This window comes from Callospermophilus lateralis, chromosome 13, assembly GCF_048772815.1.
Source record: "Callospermophilus lateralis isolate mCalLat2 chromosome 13, mCalLat2.hap1, whole genome shotgun sequence".
Classification (NCBI taxonomy): Eukaryota; Metazoa; Chordata; class Mammalia; order Rodentia; family Sciuridae; genus Callospermophilus; species Callospermophilus lateralis.
In genome coordinates, this window is record NC_135317.1 from 92,585,299 (window position 1) to 92,608,951 (window position 23,653).

Below are 23,653 nucleotides of genomic sequence, written 5' to 3' on the forward strand. Positions count from 1 at the left end.
GGAAACTATCAGGCAAATAGAAGTATATTTTGAATAGTTAGTGGACTACATTGGTTTGAAATTTGGAAGAGAGGCATAGGATGGGTACATAGAATTGTAATAAAAATAATGCATTTGCCTGGATTGACCACAAAAAGTAATAAAGGGGATGAAAATTATGGAGTTTTGAGAATACCACCATCACTTAATGAGCAGGGAAACAAGGGATACTTAAGAAAGAATTGGAAAGCGTCAATGTAAATATAAATGTGTGAAGAAAACCAGGAGGAATAGTTTGTAATCAATAAAATCAGTTTTCAATGCAAACTTTAGTTTTTAACTTGCAACATAAGATCCTGGACAGAAGTCATTGGCAGCTGTAAGTTTACCAAAGGAGAAATTTCTAATACCTGGAGCCATTGGCAGCTTTATTTTCAGACGATGTCCATGATTCATGCTGGTTATATTAGGGCCTTCTGTCCTTGCCCTGTGGCACTCTATTACAGCCGGACTTTTCTCTATGTGTAAGGGAGCAAGAGGGCAAGAGAACAACCTAATAAATCCCATGTAGGTTCTTCTTTCCCTCCACCAGGCCGCCCTTCTTTCTTTATTCTCGGTTCTCTCCTTTGGAAACTTGAGATCAGTCTGAGAATACGGGACAACAGTAGTTATGGCTACTGCCCCCAGGGCAGATTGTCCTGTAGCCTCTGGTCCAGTTGTCTATGCTGTTTTATCAGCCACTATCTCACCATTTCAGAATGGGCCAGAATATAGCTGCAAATTGTCTTGATTTTATCATTTTAAGGACAGGGATAGTCAAGTATAGATGTTATCAATAGTGGCAGTTGCTGTTGAGATCACAAGAAGGAATGAGATCAATATCCTAGATATATTAATTAAATGCTATCATTATGTTACTGAAAAATTCCAGCAGAGAAAGATGGAGAAGGTGGACTGTAACATGGAAGGAAAAAGAAAAGTGAAGTAAATGCAGAAAACAGGGAAATGTAGCCAATCAAATAAGTTTGGCTGAGAAAGAAAAAAAGTGCTAAATAAGGGGATAGGGCCAAGGAAATTAATTTTTTTTTCTTAATTTGATGATTGGGTCATTTCACTACTTTAGCAACTAAGGATAAAGAGTCCTAAAAGGAAAGTATAGTGGAAAGAGGAAGAGACTAATGAGTAAGGATGCTAAGAGATATGAAGACCACTAAGGGCATAACCTCAGGAGAACCTCAAAATGACATTTTGTCAATCCCTCTTCTTCCAAAAAGAGCAAATCACATTCTTAGCATAATGAGTTTCAGAGCAACTTTGTTTTGTTAAAAAAAAAAAAAAAAAAAAAAGTTAGGTGGCTTTAATTTCCTAACAGGTTTTCCTAAATTTCCTTAGATATTATTTTTGTAATAAGTAGATCAATTAATAACATGATTTTTATTGTAGTAGCAGAAACCCACAAATTTCCTGTTTTGAATAATTCACAAACCTAAATTCCTGTAACTGCTTTTTTCATGTTGGACATGTTCCTTTCATGTAAAAATTTTGTTTAAAATAGGTCTTAACTCAAAATCAGATAAATTAGCTTGAAGGAAGAAAAGGGATTAATTTATGTTTGTGTATCTATATTATCAGTTCCAAAGATGAAACAGGATATCCATGTTAAATAAACCAAGTTTATCTTGTAAAAGCACTTTGAAATTAGTAGAACTATTGTTATTTCCAAGAATTGAGATGTCAAAATGTCAAGTTAATTCTCAATTATTCAAATAGTTTGAAATAGACTTGAGTCAAGTATCCAAAGGGCAAAGGGATCATGCTTTTAAGACACTTTTGCTTCTGGAAGGCATAAGGAAATTTATATTTATATGTGGTAGACTTGAATACTAGAGGGAACATAAATATTTTTTCCCTCTAAAAAAAAAAACAAAAACAAAAACAAAAAACCCTCTGGCATATAAACACCTAACTATTTAGTTAGGTTGATTCTAGTGCTGTTGCCAAAAGCTAGTTATGCCCAGAGTTGGATCTCCCTTATTTCAGGAAAGCAATTAGTTTGCTAATTAGCAGTACTCACAGTAGGCAATTGTATTAACTAAAAAGGGAGTTAGTTTACTATCTAAAAAGTATTTGTTTTACTATGCCAATGAAAAAAATCTACTTAATTAAGCACAGGAAGTCTCAACATTGGTAAAAATGGGGCACTATTGAGAGTTAATTTTATATTACTATTAGAGACCTAAAGTCTCTGTAGATTCCTCTATATTCTCCCTGGATCCTACATGTTTATTTCTTATTATCAATATATGGGAAAGTTTGAGCATGTTTTCAAATAAGGTATGAAAAGTGAGTTGCAAGTAGCAATATGGAGCATATAGGAAAAAGATCTGACTCTGACATGAAGGTGGTGTGAAGTCTTCTAGGAAAAAGTGACCTCTAAACTGGGTATTGGTTTGCTCTTTAGAGGAGTTTTGGTGTTGGTTATGGAGGCTGTAGAAAGGGACAGTGAGAGTCATGGCATCTTGGTAGTAGGAATCTATAGTTGAGAACATCTGATATAGTCAATAGACCCTCCAAGAAAGATGCCCAGTGAAGTTGCTGTGTTGTGGGAGAGTTAACAGACATGTTTAAACTTTGATGCCTTCATTTATGGAGGATTAGCGGAGCAGTAACGCCAATTGTATATGGACACAAGCACATTTCTTGGCTAACCCAATGTGCCAAGGTACTGTATTATCATTTTCAGTTTGGTACCAATGATTGAACTCAGGGGCACTCGACGACTGGACCACCCTATTTTGTATTTTATTTAGAGACAGGGTTCTCACTGAGTTGCTTAGTGCCTCCCTTTTTGTAGAGGCTGGCTTTGAACTCAAGATCCCCCTATCTCAGCCTCCCAAGCTTCTGGGATTACAGGCATGCACCACCACGCCCGGCTTCTAAGAATTCAATATCAAGGTTAAGAATAAGAGGGAAGTTGGGATAAATTTACCTATAAAAGGTCTAAGATAGCATATTTGGAGAAGAAAGAATGAACTCATCAGGAAATGTCAAAAAATTCTCAGAGTTATATAGCATTGCATTATTGTAGAGTCCAGGGCCCTGGCGGTTGTAGTGGAAATAAAAAATAAAACAAAGAAAACCATGGTGTCATCAATTAGAAAGGTCACAATATTTCTCCAGTGACTGGTCAACACTAGTTAAGAGTTGGAAACCATTCATTGCCTCTAGAAATTTACAAGGCAATTGTGACAGTAGATTAGATTCCAGGCTATTGGTTAAAGGAATGGCTAGAATGAGCCATCAAGTGACCCCTGGAGGGGAAGGTTGTGAATTATTGAAAAATCCTAATAGGGAAAGATAAAGGGCTCTGGAATTACAAATTTTCATGATGTCATTAGAGCAGGTGGTGAGGGTGTAACTGATTAGGAGGTTTGTGGCCAAAGAGTGAAATAACTAGGTTTAAGAGTTCAAGAACAGAAGCTCCCATGGTTGTCATTGGGGATCGAAATGAGATCTTTTTCACAAAAGAAATAAGGAAGCAAGAGAGTTTATGAATAGGTCAAGTTATTTTAACAAATAGTCAAAATGTAATCTGAAGTGCTCAGATCAACTTCATCCTGTTCCAGTTCAAACATGAATAATACAAAGGGAAATAAATCATTGTCCTCTAACACAGTAGGAGGTAGCCACAAAAGGAAATTTCAAAATCAGGACACCTGGACCCACGCCCTTGAAAAACCTCTGGTGATACATGTATACTTTCCATGGCCTTACCACTTTTAACTCCTGCCAAACAGAGTCTTCCCTTAGCAGCAAGATAACTCTTAACCTGTTGTCAAGGAGCAAGAAAATTTAATGAAATTTCTGTAGCCGTTTTCTTACCATCATGAAGAAGAGCCCAGATGTGTTGAGAACTCCATTCACAATACATGAGTTTAATGAAAGCACCTATGTTTTTGTTCCTTTTTCTGTATATATATATATATATATATATATATATATATATATATATATATATAAAATTTTATGCAGGGTATGGTGGTGCTTGCCTGTAATCCCAGAGGCTCAGGAGGCTGAAACAGGAGGGTCGCAGGTTCAACGTCAGCCTCAGTAACTTAGCAATGCCCTAAGCAACTTAGCAAGACGCTGTATCAAAATATAAAATAAAAAGGGCTGGGGATATGGCTCAGTGGTTAAGCACTCCTGGGTTCAAGTTCTCGTACAAAAAAAAAAAAAAAAAAAAAATATATATATATATATATATATATATATATATATATAATCTCCTGTCAATATTATAATTTATAGTTACAAGATAACAATATTGGACTGGGATACAGCTCAGTTGGTAGAGTACTTGCCTTGCATGCACAAGGCCCTGTGTTCAATCCCCAGCACCACAATAAAAAAAAAAAAAAAGAGAGAGAGAAAGAGAAAAAGAAGATAGCAATATTTCGAAAGCTTCTTTATATATATATGTATAGAATATGACTTAAAATAATGGAATGATTCCAAATTACATAGAAAAGTTTGGGAAATATATGGAGGGAAAATTGATTTTGCTTAGATTTATTGAGTCAGAACTGTGAGCACAGTCTTAAGAACCAACATCCAAACACATACCTCCTAATATGTCCAACTACTTCACAGCCTCCACAGCCATCACTTTCAGCTAATGGGAGAAGAGCATTTTGATCATCCTTTCCATTTCTGATGCCACTAAACTACACTCACTTTTCCCTGTGCTCCTTCCAAGGTATGTATCATTCCTGCCTTGGGACTCTTTCTGTGTTAGACTTGAAGGATATCATCTCTAGAATTTCTGCAAAGATCATCACTGTCCTTCACATTTGAAATTTAAGTTTTGCAAGCTCCCAGCTGTAAGCCTCCTCAATATCATTTTCTGTTGTTAAATGGCACCCGTCTTTCTAAACATTAATCAAGTTCCACTTAAATGGTATGTCCTTCATAAAGTCTTCTCTGGCCACTCTAAACTGCAGATAATTCTCCTTCCCTTTACATGAAGTATGTAACTGTTGGGTGCCTAATAAGACCCAGCCACTATGCCAAGTCCTAGAAACACATTGTTAAATTATCTGCCTTCCATAAGCAAGAGACAAAGTGCATAATATTAAAAATGCATTTTCATAAATTATTTGTTTGCAGAGGATTTATGGTGAAGGAAAAGAATTTTAACATTTATTAAACCTCCCTTACTATAGGTCAGGACTTCAATCTTCATAATAGTCCTTCAGCTTTTACAGATGACCAAATCATAGTCAGAAAATGTTAATTAAGCAACTCATGTAAAATTCATGTGAAAAGCAGAAATCAGAAACATCAGCCTGATTCCAAAGTCAGGCTTGACCATTTTATTGAGGCTTTGTAGCGTAGAAAGAATAAGGTTGATTGCCATAGAAAACATTAATTGAGTACTTGTTATAAGCTGTGCACTATATTCAGTACTTTACTTAAGAATGTATTTAGTTCTTATAATCAAACTATGAGGAATATACTGTTATTATCCCTATTTCACAAATAAACTGAGCAATGAAGAAAGTAATTAACTTATGTTCTAAAGTAAGAAAATTATCAAGCCAGCAGTGGAACCCATTCTCTTCTTACCACAGAAAACAAGATCATAATGTCTGACCTTATCAACATCTGACAGAAGCCAAACTTCTAGTCTAGCTCCAACATTATGAGTTATCAGAAGATACCAAATCTATGGATATGCAAGCCCCTTATAGATAATTGTGAAGTGTTTGCATAGAACCTTCCTCTTATGTGCTTCCAATCATCTCTGGAATACTTTTATAATACCTCATGCCAAGCAAATGTTAGGTAAATAGCTGTTATACTATACTGTTTAAGGATGTGACCAAATGAGTCTGTATATGTTCAGTACAGACATATATTTTGATCTGTGTTTGGTTGACTCTGGAGGTAGAAACTTTGGATAAGGAGAGTCGACTGCATTGAAAAATCCAGAAGATGGCAATGGTGCAAGAGGAGGTTCTGGTTAGGCACCCAGGCCAAGTGGAGAGGGACGGCTGCTCCCCACTGGTCCGGGAGGGAAGAGTCTCCCACAGGGGTGCCCACCCCCCTTTTGCAGAATCTAGTACCTAAGCACATCTTTCCAGAAACACCTAGAGTACTACCCGAGGAGACCAGATGGTTCATACTAAAAGGCCCACTTGCAACGCCAATTCCCCTTACACTTGTGACAGAGACCACCAAATTCTTTATTCCAGCAATGAAGACAGTGGTCCAGATAAACACAGACTTGTACCCGGGTGCTGTAAGTTCAATTCCAAGCTTCAAGATGGCTCTTAGAGTGATCCTGCATTCAGGAGCTTGCTTGCAGCACCTGAGATATAGGCAATGAGTTATTGGGAGTTTCCTACCTCTGCAAAATTCAGGTAATCTTCACGGGTGAAGGCATGGGCTGTGGAAGCCAAAAAATCCACTTTACAGCATGAATCCAAGAAACGAGGAGACTGAAGTGTTTGCAGAAGATCACCCACACTGGTTTGGGGACCATTCCATGTGGAAGTTCCCATACATGGGTACCCCAGGGAGATCAGAGCTAGGATCAATGTGCTTCATCATGAACAACACTTCCTACAGAAGGAAGGGATTGCTCCTGTTGCTGAGAACTCCTGACCCATGGCCTCCTCAACTCAACTGAAGCTGCAGAGCACACCAGGGAGTTCAGGCAGAACACTCCATTTCATACCAGGCTGTTCAGGCTTCGAGGGTTGAAGGAGTCACAGCAAGATCCCCTGGTACCAACTACACAGCTGGCTCACACAGGTGGGTGGCAGCCCAGGAGAGAAGAGTGCAGGTAGGGAAGAGAGGAAGAAGCAACCTTGGGCCAGTACCTTTTCTTTGGGGGGCCTTCATTTTTCCAGTTGTAAAGGAGGGATGGACAGGAGGGTCATCCCTATGGAAAGCCATGAAGGTGTTTTTCTTCAGACTAGACTAGTATTTCTCCACCTCAGTAATATTGAAATTTTATGTTGGACAGCTCTTTGTCTGTGGGGGCAACTATCACTGGCCTCTGCTCCTAAGATGTCACAGCACTCTTTTCCTACAGAAAATAGGACAGCCACTCTGAACCTCTTATTTTAAGAGTGTGCCTTAGATCTCTTTCCTTGCAACCTCTCCATGTGTATCTCCCCCACTGTACCTGGTCAAGCATTACCCTGTTTTAAGATCTAAGATGTTCCCACCACCGGCAAGCCTTTCTACTTCCCTCAGAGCTGTCAAATGTCTCCATCAAGGCTCCCTTAGCTCCCTCGTTTCTCTGACCCCTCTCTGGGTTTTCACTATCAGAGAACCAATCTCTCAACTCTCTAAAAGGATTAGAAGCCCAGGAGGTCAGACCTGGCCCTCTCTGGGCCACCATTATCTCTCCAGGGCCCACCCTTCCTCAGGGCCAGGTTCAGAACAAGTGTCAGTATTTGTGGAATGATCAGATCTTGAAATAGGTTAAACTGAGGTGGAATTCTTTGATGATGATAGTGAACCCAGGCAATCAATGGAAAAGCTGCAAAACCTGTTTTTCTCTGGGCCCGACACACCTTCAAGGTATCAGCTGCCTTCTGGGCCCATTAGGAGATGTTCCCTGGTATTGCACATGAGATTGGACAATTGGGTACAAGATGTCTTAGTCACTGCTGTGTCCATGGCCACAACCATCCTCGCTGACTCTATGAGAATTAGAAGACAGCAGTGGCCCCTGGGCCCAGTCTCATGCTCCGGCCGGCCTGCTCCTCCTTCAGCCAGGGGCTCAGACACAGGGTCCACAGCTCTGCCATTCATTCCTTCTGCTAGTGGGTTTTGAGTCACGATTACATACTTAGCCCTGTACTAGTGCTGGGGAAGTGACTCTAAACAGACCCCGATAGGTCCTGCTGTCTTGGAACTTCCCATCACTGGGACAAAATCAACTTGTAAAACAAGAGGGGTTTATTTTGGTTCATGGTTTCAGAGGTTTCAGTCCGTGGTTGCTTGGCCCCATTGTTGAGGGCCTGTGGCAGCACAGTGTAAAGTGGCAGGAGGATTTGGCAGAGGGAGCCTGCTTACCTCCGTGTGGCCAGAAAGCAAAGAGGGAAACAAGAAGGGGGTCAGGGTCCCAACATTCCATCCAAGGTCATGTCCCCATTGTGACCTTACACTTCTTCTTCTTCTTCTTCTTCTTCTTCTTTTTTTTTTTTTTTTTTTTTTTTTTTTTTGGTACTAGGGACTGAACCCAGGCTGGCCAGAGAAGTGTCTCCTATTGGAAAGGGAAGACACTTTACAGCTGGACTCAGAGGCAGTTTTTACAGGGTTTTTGTTTTGTTTTGTTTTGTTTGAGAATAAGCAGAAGAGTCCATGGGCTTTGGAATAGCCAGGACTAGGAATGAGCTAGGAAGGGTTATGATTTCCTTTCATTCCACAAGCTTCAAAAAGACTAATTCTCTGGTTCAACCCAATTTTTCCACTATATGAGTGTGTGTGTGTGTGTGTGTACACATGTTCTCATGTATGTGTTGTGGGAAGAAGGGTCAAGAAAATGGTTTCCTATCCATGATGAGGCCTTGCCAAAATGGCAGGAACACAGCTCCAGGACAGGCGAGGACCGGGACCTTGGAAGGAGGCTCTTATTCTGAGTGGGTGCAATGGACTGCAGGTGGTCCAGAGCTGGACAGCACTCCTAAAGTTCCAAGCCAGCCTCAGCAAAAGCGAGATACTCCGTGAGACTCTGTCTCTAAATAAAATACAAAATAGGGCTGGGGATGTGGCTCAGTGGTCGAGTGCCCCTGAGTTCAATCCTTGGTACCCCTTCCCCCAACAAAAAAAGAATCAATTCCATTCTAACCATAGTCCAATATCTGAGAGATGGGAGCATCAAGATTTGGGAGAGTTAGTAAATTTGTCTGCAGTGATACTCACATATAAGAGGACACTAGTTACTCTAATTTTGTACAAGAGACAATGATTCTGATTTATTAAATTGCTCCAACTAGGAATGAATGAATGAATAGATTGGCCTGAAAAGGCATCTCTGAGGAGGTGAAATTTGAATAAAGACCTGAAAGAGGTAATCGAGGAAGTCCCAGAGATGCCTGGGGGCAATGTTTCAGGTAAAGGGAATCAGCCCGTGAAAAGGCCTTGAGATTAAAAATGGGTGAGGCAGATGAGGGAAGGACAGAGAGGCAGAAAGGTGACCTGCTTGTGCTGAGCCTTGGGGGCCACAGCAAGGACTGTCTTTCCTCCCAGTAAAGTGGGAGCCCCAGGAGAGACACCTCTTTATGGAGGGATTATTTGATACCATAGCCTTCACTTGTTTTCAGTGAGGAACTCAATGGCATTTAGTACCTTCATGTAGTTGAGAAGTGTCACCACTGTCCCATCTGAGAACATGTCCACATTCTCTTTGCATTTTGCAGTTACAGTCATTTTTTGCTGCCACTTTCTGTCTCTAAAGTTTTGCTTTTTCTCAATATTTCCTAAAAATGGAGTTGAAAACATATATTGTTTAATGGTGACCAATGGGTTAGAGGAAGTGCATAGAGACAGGGAGAGGAGGAGAGCGAATGAAGAGGTCCTGGGGACCAAAGTATGCTATGACCACAATGAATCCGACTTACAATAGACTTTAATTAACTAATTGAAAAAATAATAAAATAGAAGGGAGATCAGGAGAGTAAAGCAAGCAGATCAGGGGAAGGGGATAGGGAAGATACTGGGGAGTGAAACTCATCAAATTCTACTATATGCATGTATGAATATGGCACAATGAACCTCACTGTTACGTGCAATTCTAATGCACCGATAATTTTTTTTCTTTAAAAAAAAGAGAAAAGACCAAGGAGAAACTGAATAAGAAAATAGCAAATAGAGGTGTTCTTCTCTTTGCCTTTAAGTCATGTATACATTGGATCAAAAAAATTGGAGGTGAGCTCCTACCAACTGCAAGACATTCACTATGCTAGGTTTTCAAGATAAAAAGATGAATAAGACATGGACCCTGCTCTTAAATTTCTCAACAACTAGTTTTAATTGCCTCAAATTTTACTACTAAAATTCTATCCAGACATGGAAGAATTTCGTTAATGAAACTAATCTCCAGCTCTTTTTTTTTTTTTTAATATTTTGTTTAATGTTTTTTGAGTACTTACTCTCTAGAGGTGAATATTCAAAATAAATAAAGATGCAATTCAAAATCATGGCAGTGATTTATAAGCGTGGTTTGTAAACTGAGGCAGAGGGAAGCCAAATTTGTCACTACAGCCATAAAATGCATCAATCCCAGTCAGGAAAAAAAAAAAAAAGGACATGGGATTCAGGCTTCAAACTCTCATTCTGTCTTGGTTCTTAGTGTTTAAACTTTTCACCCTATTTAAGCCCTCTCCAACAAAAACAGCCTTTGGTAGGAAATCTCTATGTTTTTAGACTCACTTTGGAAAAGAATGCCTTGTATGTTTGTATTTGATAACATTGTTATAGTTACTAAAATATCAGCTCATGTTTGTGGAATTTTGTAGGATTCCCCAATGAGAAATAACAAGCTTCTCATGTGAGTATTTTTTTAATGTCAGATTGCTATGGGATCCTATAAATCAGTGAATTTCCTTGTTATCAAGCTCATCAGAATTGATTTTAAATATTATTAAATGTGAATGAATAAGAGCAGCAATTGTTCTCCTTGTAAGTGGTTTCACAAAATAGGAATATGTAGATGTGACTCACAGACATCTATGAGAAAGAACAGAATAAAAAGCAGTAAAGAGTAAAAAACTGATGGTCATAGGAAAAATTGTCTGATGAAGGGCTTCAGTTTGTACTCTATTTCCTTTACTAACATTTCTGTTTGCCCCCCCCCAAAACTGTAACTCCCAAGGCTGCAGGAAATATAATGACTACTGGCAAATAACTGATTGAATGAATGAGCCATGCTTCCTTATATAAATACAGGAATTCTAAATTTTAATCTAGATCAGAGAAGAAATAAACCAAAATAAAGCAGAAATGTCAATCACTTATCTGGCTAACTGATTTCTCCATCTTCACTTTTCCACTTTTATTTCTTCTTATTATTCAGTTTTGCAAGGTATTACAAGGCAGATTTTCAAACCATGATGGATGGGGTTCATTTTCAAGTAATTCCTAGAATGGTCAACATACATTAATCTCACAGCCAGAGGGAGACGACACAGAGATTAAACTGTCACATCCCAGAAGGGTTCAGTAAAAACAGTATAAGAAAAAAAATATGTTTCATATTTAAAGAGAAACCTAATGGACTATACTACACATTAAATTTCAGAATATTGGAGTAATGAAATTTGTTTATGAGGGAAGTTCTGCCAATTTTGACAGGGCAGAGCTTACCTGGTACAGCAGAACAGCCCTAAAGAAAAGATTACAATAGAGGACAGTTTGTTATTAATGTTCTAAGAATATCCACATTTGAGTAAAATAAGATGATAAGACCAAGACCAAAGCAAGATGAGATTTATATATAAATGTTGCATGTTTCATTCAAATTGGTCCTTGTGTTTTGTGGTCCAGAGAGAATTAATCATTTTACCTTAAGATATCAAAGGCCAGGTGAGAGAAGTACACGTAGTACTCTTAATGCAAACATCTAAAAATCATAGTTTTAGATCTAGGAAGCATTCAAATAAAATTGGGACCATTTGTAGAATACATTTATTAAGCAAAAATGAGAAGTAATGTCTAGTATTTGGTGAGCAGAAGCTTTGAGTATCCTGTTAATAACCATATCAATCACCAACAAAAGATCTATAGTACTGGGCTTTTAGTTTTCTTTTCCTTCACCTGAGAGATAAATAATACACTACACAAGCCATCAAAACTCACTCAGAACTTTATATAGCTAGTAGGTAATCCATTTGTTTGCATTGAAGATGTAATTTTCCACTATCTCAAGTTCTTCTTTCCAGTAGCTTTATCTGTTTCCCACAAGAGGCAGAACAGTGTACTACCAAGATCAAGGGACCTAGAATCAGATAAATCTACTCTGGAATCCAGTTCTGCAGTTAACTTGCCTGTTAAATTTCCAGGAGCCCATTGTGCAAGTTGTTTCATCAGTAGGATTCCGTTTCTTTACCAGTGAAAGGGAAAATAGAGAGTTGTTAGAAAAATAAATTAACTTTTTCAAAGACATAGAATAGTGACTGGCTTACAGTAAATGTTCAATAAGCCATGGCCCAAATATCTATTTAAATTAATAATTAGAATAAAAATATAGCAAAATAGCCTGCAGAATATTCTTGCCATATGTTCTGGATGATGAGAGCATTTGTAATCAGAATATAGAGCCTCTTATTGCCTTCTTTTTAAGTACTATTTAAACACAGATACATCTCTCCTCTTACTTAAATCCTCCTTTTAAAGTAGTTACCCAACTACAGGACATATTGAAATACAATTAAGGTTACATATTCTTTTGTATGAGCTATATGACATTCATGTCTTCCTAATTTCATCTTTTTAAAATTTTTTTGTTAAATTTTGGAATATTTGACTAAATATAATGGAATGTCTTGCGAACAGGACTCAAAACTAATAAAAAATTATTTATATCCCATCTATACTTTATACACACAGCCTGAAGGTGATTTCACGCAACATTTTTAGTGCATCCACATTTTGACTATGATCTGTCACAAGAAGCCAGGTGTCAAATTTTCTATTTTTGGTGTTGTATGGGCTCTCAGAAGTTTCAGAGATGGAGACATTTGGGATCTCAAATTTTTGGATGAAGATTGTTTGTTCAACCTTTGGTATTAGGAGTGGGTCTAGCCCTTTTCTAGGTTTTCAAGGACTGGGAAAATCATGTCCCATCCAATATCTGTGACCGTGCCTCCCATGTGGTTTATTGAAGAGTGCTGGTTGCTTGTTTTTTTTTTTTTTGTGGGGGCAGACTGAAATGGTGGGATTCAGAGCAGACTTTGTTTTTAAACCTGGAATGTTTCTGGCACAGCATCTGAAAGAGCATAAACAGCATGGATGTCTTTACACAGGCTCAGCTACTTACATTTAGCAGTCCCTCTCCTTGGAAGCCCATCCTCCAGGATGCTCCTCAGGCCTGACCATGGGCTTGGAACCTAATTTCATCTTGATTGAAAATAGAAAATGGATACCCAGCTCATGTGCAAATCATCCCTACAGCAGGCTAAGCCCTTCCATCTTTATTTTCATCCTCACTAACTTTAATACCAGAGGATGACCTTTTTCTGATTTTGCTTCCCACACAACCCAACACAGCTCCATTTAATGAAGAATATCACTAAGTAACAAGTGTTTAATTTATACCAGACCACTACATTGACAGAGACAATCCAAACTTTTTATCAGCCTCTACATGAGCAAAACAAACCATTTATTAAATCTGAGACTTCATTTTTTTAAATCTTGTGTAGCCTCTAATACACACACACACACACACCCACACACACACACACACACACACACATAATTGAACCCAGGAACACTTAAGCACTGAGCCATGTCCTCAGCCCCTTTTTATATTTTCTTTTATTTAGAGACAGGATTTCACTGAGGTGCTTAGGGCCTTGACATGTTGCTAAGTCCAGCTTTGAATTCACGATCCTCCTACCTTAGCCTCTGAGCCACTGGGATTCTAGGCACATGGCACTGCACCCAGCTAGCATTCTTAAGTAATACAAAATGTGGTATTAGACACAAGGTGTTGTCACAAGAAGCCCCCAACCATGCAACAGGAGTTAGAGGTGAGGCATTTAAAGATTTGATACTAAAGGCATTCTCTACCACAAGGACTAAGACTTCCAGCTATAGTGGAGCTCAGATAACAGAGTATTAAATGTATATTAGGCTGGGCGCGGTGGTGCATGATTGTAATCCCAGCAGCTCCAGAGGCTGAGACAGGGGGATCTTGAGTTCAAAGCCAGCCTCAGCAACAAGGAGGTCCTTAGCAACTCAGTGAGACCCTGTCCCTTTAAATAAAATACAAAACAGGGCTGGGGATGTGGCTCAGTGGTCAAGTGCCCCTGAGTTCAATCCCCAGTACCCTGCCCCCCCAAAAAAACTATATTGGCCATTAATGGCAACATGTATCATATTATTCAAAGAAAAATAACTCCAGCAAGAAACAGCTGTTTAGCATGCAGACATGAAAATAAAGTGCAATCATATGGGGACTCTAAGAGTCAAAAACTGCAGTAGAAAAGTTTGGAAAGCTTGGTATTACAAACGTACAGTAAGATTCAGCCCTGCTTAAAAACTAATCAGGAGATGTCAACAGGGCTGGGGCTGTAGCCCAGGGGCAGAGCACTTTCCTAGCATGTGTGAGGCACTGGGTTTGATCCTCAACACCATATAAAAATAACCAAATAAAATAAAGGCATTCTGTCCATCTACAACTACAAAAATAACCAATAAAAAATTAATTTAAAAAAAGAGAGAGAGAGATATCAACAGTAAAACCCCTAATTGAGGGTTTCACCTTGTCTCCAATTTTGGTGTCCTTTAATTGCGGCTATTAAGCTGAAAGAGCAATAGAGATAAAACTTAACAGTCCTTAGAGGAATGTTACTAGCTCACACAGTACTAACAAGAAGCAAGTGGGTAGAACCATGGATTCATTGTAAAAATACCTCTGGTTGCTCAACACCCACAGTAATCTTCAGGTATTTCGAGTTGCAGCACTCAAATGCTGTGGGAAGGGGATAATCCCTGTGGAAGCTAGGGGAAAGCTGGAATGAATTGACAATAGAGAAGGAAAATGCAAAGTTACTAACCCGCATGAAGAGTAATCACTCACTCACCTAACGTGATTCAGAAGTTTATGTTCTTTTTCCATAGACCTGAGTGAAAACGTAGATAATTTTTAGGGCAATAAATGTTTTTAGGGGAAATGAACAGACACAATGGGCAGACATTACCTTGTAAACCACTAAGCCCATCCAAGTGTGGTGGCCTTCCTCAGTCCTCTTGCCTGTGAGGGATAATGGGATCTTAAGGTGAGGATGGACAGCAATGGTGTTCCCTTCCTTCAAGTCTGAACTTCATGTGGATCGGAGGATTCCTGAGGGAGCTTCTCCCTGTACTTGTCTGGGGAGAACAAGACAAGGTCAGAAGGACCACAATTCTGAGTCAGTGTCACCGTCAGTGTCACCGTCAGTGCCAGTCTTTGGGATATCATTTTCTGACCCCAGCATCTCCAGTACCCTTTTCACAGGTGGCCAGAGAGGAGAATAGAGAAGAAATAACTTCCAGAAAGGCACAGCCATGGGGCAATGGAGAAGGGTATTGTTGAAAAACAGAACAATCTGCTTCTCCTGAAGGAATCCCCTGCTCTCAGGGGTAAGAAGTCTTCACAATGGTCCTACAGTGGGAGCTCACAAGTTTTGTGAAGTTGATTTCTTCCTCTACTGAGTACGAGGTGGGGTTTTCGTTTGTTTCTTCTAGTACTAGCAATTGAACCTAGGGGATCTCTACCACTGAACTGCATCCCCAGTCCCTTTTGTTTTTTATTTTGAGACAGGGTCTCCCTAAGTCACCCAACCTGGCCTTAAACTTGTGACTCTCCTGTCTCAGCCTCCCTCACTGGAATTATAGGCATGCGCGGTAGGAATAGTTACACTTGCCCTAATCCACCTTTGAATATTGGGTAAAGAATGATGCAGATGACTCATCATTTTCAGTTCACAAATCACCAAAACATAAGGATCCATTTAACTAGACCAGATGCAAAGATAACTATTTTGCACTCCCATCAGAAGCATATGAGAAAGTTCAGCTAACCCTTGATACTCTCAGAGATACTAGATTGAGATCTGGAGGTAGTGTATCTTTTCAAAGTTTGCAATAACTGTGAAAAGGCACAATTATGCTTAATAAAATAAACCTCTTTAAAAGATACACTGCAAAGAATTTTGAATAGATATATATCAATAGTATGAACTTTTTTCTTTTTTTGGTGCTGGGGGTGGAACCCAGGGCCTTGTGCATGTGAGGCAAGCACTCTACCAACTGAGCTATAACCCTAATGTATATATCAATAAAGATATGTAAATAAATAGAGATATAGAAGTCTTTGTATTTAAAGTCTATATCTCTCTCATGAACCCTAGGCAACCACTGATCTAATCTCTGTCATGTAGATTAGTTTGCATTTTCTAGAATTTTAGATAAATTGGATCAAATAGTGTGCACTGTGTATGTCTGTATTTTTCACTGGATATAATTATTTTGAGATCAATCCATGTTTATTTTTTTTTGGGGGGGGGGTTACCGGGGATTGAACTCAGGGGCACTCAGCCACTGAGCCACATCCCCAGCCCTGTTTTGTATTTTATTTAGAGACAGGGTCTCATTGAGTTGCTTAGCACCTTGCTTTTGCTGAGGCTGGCTTTTAACTCACCATCCTCCAGTCTCAGCCTCCCAAGCCACTGGGGTTACAGGCTGGCACCACCACGCCTGGCTCATCCATGTTGACGAATGTTAGTAGTCCATCGATTTTGTTGTTAAGCGCTGCTTCATTGTGTCGATAGTTTATGTTTTGTTTACTGGTTTCCCTGTTGATTTGTGTCATTTCTTATTTTAGCTATTATAAATAATGCTTCTATGACCATTTATGGACTAGTCATTTTGTGGAGATTATTTTCCTTTTTCTTGAGTATATACCTAGAAGTGGAATAGTTGATCAATTAGAGATTAAAATTTGCAATAAGCTGCAAAATTGTTATCCAAACACAACTATTTTGCAATCCCATCAGAAGCATATGAGAAAGTTCAGCTGATCCTTAGTCTTGTCAACATTTTGTATTCTCAATCTTCTTTTTAAATTTTCTGTAAACTTTAGTACCTTTTTTTCAAAATTGACAAATGACAAATATTTATGGTGTACAATGTGATGTTTTGATATATGCATATACTGTAGAATGATGAAATCAAGTATAATTTAGATATTTACCACTCACATATTTATCAACTTTTCATGATTAAAATATTTAAAATTGGGGCTGGGGATGTGGCTGTGCGGCCCGGGTTCGATTCTCAGCACCACATACAAACAAAGATGTTGTGTCCGCCGATAACTAAAAAATAAATATCAAAAAATTCTCTCTCTCTCTCTCTCTCTCTCTCTCTCTCTCCTCTCTCTCTTTAAAAAATAAAATAAAATAAAATATTTAAAATCTACTCTCTTAGCAATTTTCAAGTAGACTAAAATTATTATTAAATTCAATCACAAAATAAATTCAGTCACCATTTTACCCTATTTTTGTGGATTTTATTATGTCTATATTTCACATAAAAGTAACTTTACGCAGCATTTGTCATTCTGTGCCTAGGTTGTTTCATTCAGCATAATGTCTTGCAGGTTCATCTATGTTGTTGCAAATGATGGTATGTTCTTGTTTTTAAAGACTGAATAATATTTCATTGTGTGTGTGTGTGTGTGTGTGTGTGTATATTATTTACTTTATCCATTCATCTATCAATAGACATCTAGGCTGATTCCATAGCTTGGTTACCGTGAAGAATACTGACATGGATATAAAAAATGCTTTCATTATTTTTAATTTTAATAAATTCCAATTTATCCTTTTAAAAAATAAAAAATGGTTATGTTCATTCTGCCCTAAGAAATTCTGGTCTGCTTTGAGGAAACTCATATTTCTTTTTTTAAGTTTTATGTTATTGCTTTTCCATTTAGGTCTAGAATATATTCTCAGTATGTGCGTAAGTGGTAAAATAAAAGTCAATTTTTATACAGATATTCAGTTACAGTACCATTTGATTAAATTATTGCCCTTTCTTATTGAATATTTTTTGCCTTTTGGTTGAAAAGAGAAGTAGCTCACTTCTGGGATCTATTCTGTTCCATCAATCTAGATGTCTGTCTTTTCATTCATTACCACATTGTCTTTGTTATTATAGTTTTACCATGAACCTTGAAATCAAATAATGAAATCTCTTTTAAAAATTCCCTGGATATACTATATTGTTTTAATTTTAATATTTACTTTAGAGTATTTTTTTTATTTCTATTTTTAAAATCTATTTTAAGTGCTGCATATTTAATGGAATTACATTGAATTTCTAGATTAACATGGGTAGAATTGACATCTTAATAACATTGAATCTTTCCTTTAATAAATCAAAGACTTGCATACAAGTTTTCAAAGGTTTACAAATCCCTTTTGCATATCAAAAATTGCCTTTGTACACATTAAAATTTCTTTAGTTCCATTAATGTTGGCTTTGTGTGTTTTGAAGTATATGCATTTAGTATTTTATATCTTCCTGTTATTTTAAAGTTTTAAACACTATGAAAAAAGTGATTCTGCCACTGGTCACACTCCTTGTCTTGGAATTTGTGTCCTCTGACTTTAACTATTCTAAAGTTATATACTTAGAATTTATATTGTATTTCATTCTTTTATTTTCTGTCTTGATAGCCTTTCATGGGCAGCATATTCTTGTGTTATTATCCAGTTCGATGATATCTGCCTTTTGAATGAGATGCTTAATACATTTGCAATTTAGCACAACTGTAGATACTGTTGTTTTTATGTCTGCCATTTTGTTGTTTTCTATCTGACTCATTTGGTTTTCTCTGTCTATTCTCCCATTTCCTGTATTCTTTTACAAATAATTTCAGTATTCTATCTCAATCATTACTTTTTAGCTTAATACCTATTAGCTGGACATAGTGGTACAGTCCTTAATCCCAGTGACTCAGGAGACTGAGGAAGGAGGATCAATTCAAGGTCAGCCTCGGCAATTTAGTGAGACTCTATTTCAAAGTAAAAAGTAAAATTTGCTGGAGGTGTGGCTAAGTGATAAAGGGCCCTTGAGTTCAATCCCCAGTACCAAAAATAATGTTTTTCACCCTATTCATAGTATCCATCCCTGCCATTCTGGCCACCTGGGACCTGGATGCTTTGAGTGAAAACTGTTGAAGAGGGGGACTGTCATCACTTTAAAGGTTATTCTCCGGGTGGGCATGTATGTGGGATACAAATATCTTATAAAATGTACTTACTGGAGATGTCCATTCTCAAACCTCACTTTCTGACCTTATTACCAAACATGTACAACTTTATTCTTTTTAATGCCTCAAACTAGCTGGACAACCTCATAGTGGTTTGTCAAAGAGGTAGATGAAGAAATAAATATCCCAACTTCACTTTCCTATCTCCTTCAAATACCTGCTAGTGTCTGCCATTGGCAAACCATGGAAGTTGGAGGGCATAGGTCTTACTGAAGCAGTTCACAGGGGCTAGCCTCCCAGGACACAGAGAACAGGGGAGACAGACCTGTCCAGAAGAGTTTACTCTGTTTCTCTGAGATTTAGTTCTGACACACAGTACCAGATTTATACTGATTTTTCCTTAATGAAACACATACACAAGTACATACACATTGTACCTTGGGCACATTTATTAACATGAGGTATATAAGAAGATATAAGCCAATGGAGCAAATATAGATTATTACTATATTCTGCAGTTTCCCAAAAGACCAATATCCCAGGATCCCAGGTGGATATAAGATTTCATGACACAAGAACAGCCTTTAGATTGAGAAGTCCTGGTTTAGGATTCTGGATTTATTATAAAATAGCTCAATAAACTTGAGCTATTTACCTCATGAAGAGGTAGACACATTTTGTGATAAAGGGAAGTCTTATCCATCACCTTATCAGCTGTCGTGTGGGATCATTATGTCCAACCAGAAAACACAACTTAACAGTAAAGAAAGAGCACACTGGGTTTCTAAGGAGGAATACTCTGTCCTTACATCATGTACCCTTCAGCCAGAAAACACCTTGGTGAGTTTGTCAGTCAAATATATAAGGAAGCTTGGCTTCCACCAAAAACACAGTCGAAACCATGGCAACCCAATAAAGATAGAACCACCAAAAACTTATTTCCTACTGAAAAGAAGGCATAGGTACCACATCAAGTGAAGTACCCTGACAGCTGAAAGAATAAGTAGTGAGAAAAAGAAAGAATAATCAATCAGCGGAAGACTTCCAGGTAAGTACAGAAGCAAAAATAGTAGTTACGTTTTATGTGTGTCCCTTTTTCTACTGCTTTATTTGAATAGCACCAGCTGTAGTAATGTTTTAGGTTTCAGGTAAGAATATTACAAAATTGATATAATTCCACAACGGCACAACAGTACATAGGACTTGGTCTGCTCTATGTGTTGACGTTGCAGTTTTTACCCTGACAAGAACTGATGGAAAACAATAGGGTTTGAAATGTGTACCTACAGATGCAATCTATTTGCTGCTTTTTCTTTTCTTTTTTTTTTTTTTTGCAAAGAATCTGCCTCATTAAGACTGGCTAGGTTCAGCCCATGGAGACATTGGCAAAGACATGAAGAACATGAGAAAAATGAGGTTACTATTTTCTCTCTGATTTCTTCCCTGCCAAGTTGCCCCAGGGTGCATTCCTTTAATGCAAACCACAGTCCCTTGCAAGGTCTTCTCTGCATAGCTCTCTGGGCTCTGATAATGCCTTCTACCTCCAACCACTCCCTTCAGGCCTAAAGATGATCAGGCTTTCCCAGAGTATTGCACTAACATTTTTTTTTTTTTTTTTTTGGTTTTCTGAAGCATTGCTCATGTTTGGAAAAAGACCCTGTATTAAACTCTCCTGAAATTACTCACTTTGTTCAATGTATTTTTTACTGGGACCTGGCTGATGTACAGTTTATAGTTGTGTGTCCCAGTGACAATTCCTACATGAAATTCAGCTCACAGATGCAAGGATTGGTGTATTTGGGTATTTGGGAGTACGTGGTTTGTGTGGGAAGTGGGGCACCACCTCTTCACAAACACTACTGACCCTGAGCCTACAGTCAGCTGCTTCATTTTCTAAATGGTCAGGAAATTCTGAGGCTGAGAAGTGGGAGCTGGCAGGTCAGCTGTTCAGAGCTAGACTCCACCTCCCCAGAGGAGATTTTGAGCCTAGTACCCCTGGTGGGAAACCCATGACTGTCAGGGGCCAAGAAGTTCCAAAGCAATAAAGCTTAGTAGTCAAGGCCTCTAACATGCACAGATTTCAGTGCATTGGCTATTTTGGTTAGCTTTGCCACTGATATAATATACTACACTCTATAGTCTTATTTAAGGTTCAGAAATAAGTATTTTTCAAATAATTGAGTTAATAAAACTGTATATAATTAACCATAAGATAACCGAAAAGAAGCAAAAAACCAAAACAGAGCCAAGACCTGAAATTCTATTACTAAACTAATGTGTGAACACCAAGGCCAGAGAGGAAAAATACCAGAAACATGGAGATAAGTCCGTTGTCGCCTGCCAATGAGTATCCCAATTTTTGAAACTGTAATTAAGCATACCTGTCATTTTTGAGCAGCTATTACAAAGCAGCCAGTAAGCACTTTACTTGTGCTAACTCTCTTAACTATCACAACAAGGTAGGCAATAGATGTCAACCCTGCTCTACTCCTGAAGAAACTGGGACATGGTTTTAAGCAACTCCTTAAGTGGTAGAATTCAAATTTGATCCTAAGTAGTCTTATCTCAGAACCTGGGGTCTTAACCACTCACTGCACCATGATGTCTTGTCCCTAGAACAATGAAACATTTGGTATAATGATCCCCAAAGTTTCCTTTCATTTTAAGTTGTTTTTAAGTATTTGGATCTGTTTCAGTCTTTTTACAGAAGGCTGACAAGTTCCCCTTAATATCCAGAGTGTCCTGATTTCTTATGTCACCGGTGCATATCACTGTGCCAATGAATCCTTTGGATCCCCACACTTCTCCTGTATCTATTTAGTCCTCTGATAAAAGGACTCATTTATCATACTGCATGTTCTTTTTACTTGCAATTATTACTTTCAGCTACAAGCCTCTTGTGGTCATAGACTGTTTTATCTTCTCCAAATTTAACTTCAGAAAATGCACTTGGACACTCTTTTCCAACTCTGCCCAAACCTTGCTGTTTGAGCTAGACCTCTTGTGATAACAAATTTCCACTGGAGCCTGAAGGTCCACTAATTCCATGATGACGCACGTGCCTGTCATACTTAGTCAGTGTTCAAGTATATTTCCTTTGGATCATCCAAATCTTTCCAAATTTCTCCATCTCTTCCTCTTATGATATCGTTCTTCCATTATTTGATCTGATCCAACCTTTCACTATTTCCTCTTCCAAATCTTTCTATATTAACCCATAAAGCTCTCAACTCTTGGGGGAAAAAAAATTCTGCTGCCTCCTCAATCTCAGGTTAGGAACTATATTCTTTTTTTTTGAGAGAGAGAGAATTTTAATATTTATTCTTTAGTTTTCGGCAGACACAGCATCTTTGTTTGTTTGTTTTTTAGAATTTTAGTATTTATTTTTTAGTTTTCGGCAGACACAGCATCTTTGTTTGTATGTGGTGCTGAGGATCGAACTTGGGCCGCACATGCCAGGCAAGTGCACTACCGCTTGAGCCACATCCCCAGCCCAAGGAATTATATTCTTGAGATCATCTTTGACCCAGAGGTATACGTACACTGTAAAAGCAGCAGCATAATTTCTAGAGAGATGAAACTGCCATAAATGACACTCCTATTCAAGTGTGATAGGCTATTTGACAACCAATGCTACTACAGTTCCACGAATAGATTTTTTAAAATAGCTCATGGAGTAAAAATAACTCAAATAGTTCTCTTTAATTGAACCAGCATTTACACAAATGCTCCAGCTGAAATAGCACCCTGGACCTTAGCGATTCATGGAAAATATGGATAAGCAGCCAGATCTTCAATCTGATCATACATGAGATAAAGAAAGCATGTTTTAAATGTGAACAGCTGGAACTGTTAAAAAAAAAGTTTAAGAACAAAGGTTATCATTGATTTGGGGATGACTGGTTTATGTTCAAGTTTCTTTAAATGTGAAGCCAATGCTGATGTGTACATCTTCCATCTCTGGCAGAAAAAAAAGAGCCGCTAGAAAGTCCAAAAGTTTGTTCAGAATAAAAGTTCATGAAATGTTGGTCTCTTGCTAAGGCCTTTCTATTTTGGAAATGTCAACTGTAATTATTAAAGAAAAAAAACCTTTGAGGTCTATTGGGAAAGGTTTAATTAACATTCTTCATCTATTTTGTCTTAAACTACTTCAAGTATGAATGATTTGAAAAGTAGTCTTACTTCACTTTGTTTGAACAGTTTTGTTATCCAGAACATCTACTCATCTATTGAATTTTCTCCAAGGAATTGTCCGAATTTGTAAGTTATTGCATTTAATAATATTGATGTAATACATTAATGGGCAAGTATTTTGAGTCACCTATTGTATGTTAAGAATTATGATAGAACCAAAGAAAACGGAAACTAACCAGGGTGTTGGGGTCATGCTGGAAGAGGCCAACCCACACTTGCTGTAATGAACTGTGAGTCCACAATAAGGAAGGATGAATTAATGATGACAAGTTGACAAAACAGTACTTCAGCCAGGTCACAGGAGAGGGTAAAGTTGCACACAGAGGTCAAATGTTCAGGTAAATTTCGGGGAATGTATAAGAATTATGTAGCTGGACAAAGGGGATAAGAATGACACCAAGGGGAAAACAGAATAAATCCTCTTGCTTCTCTTGCCTATACACCAAATGTCAGTGGTCACATAGATGAGTAGCATACTTC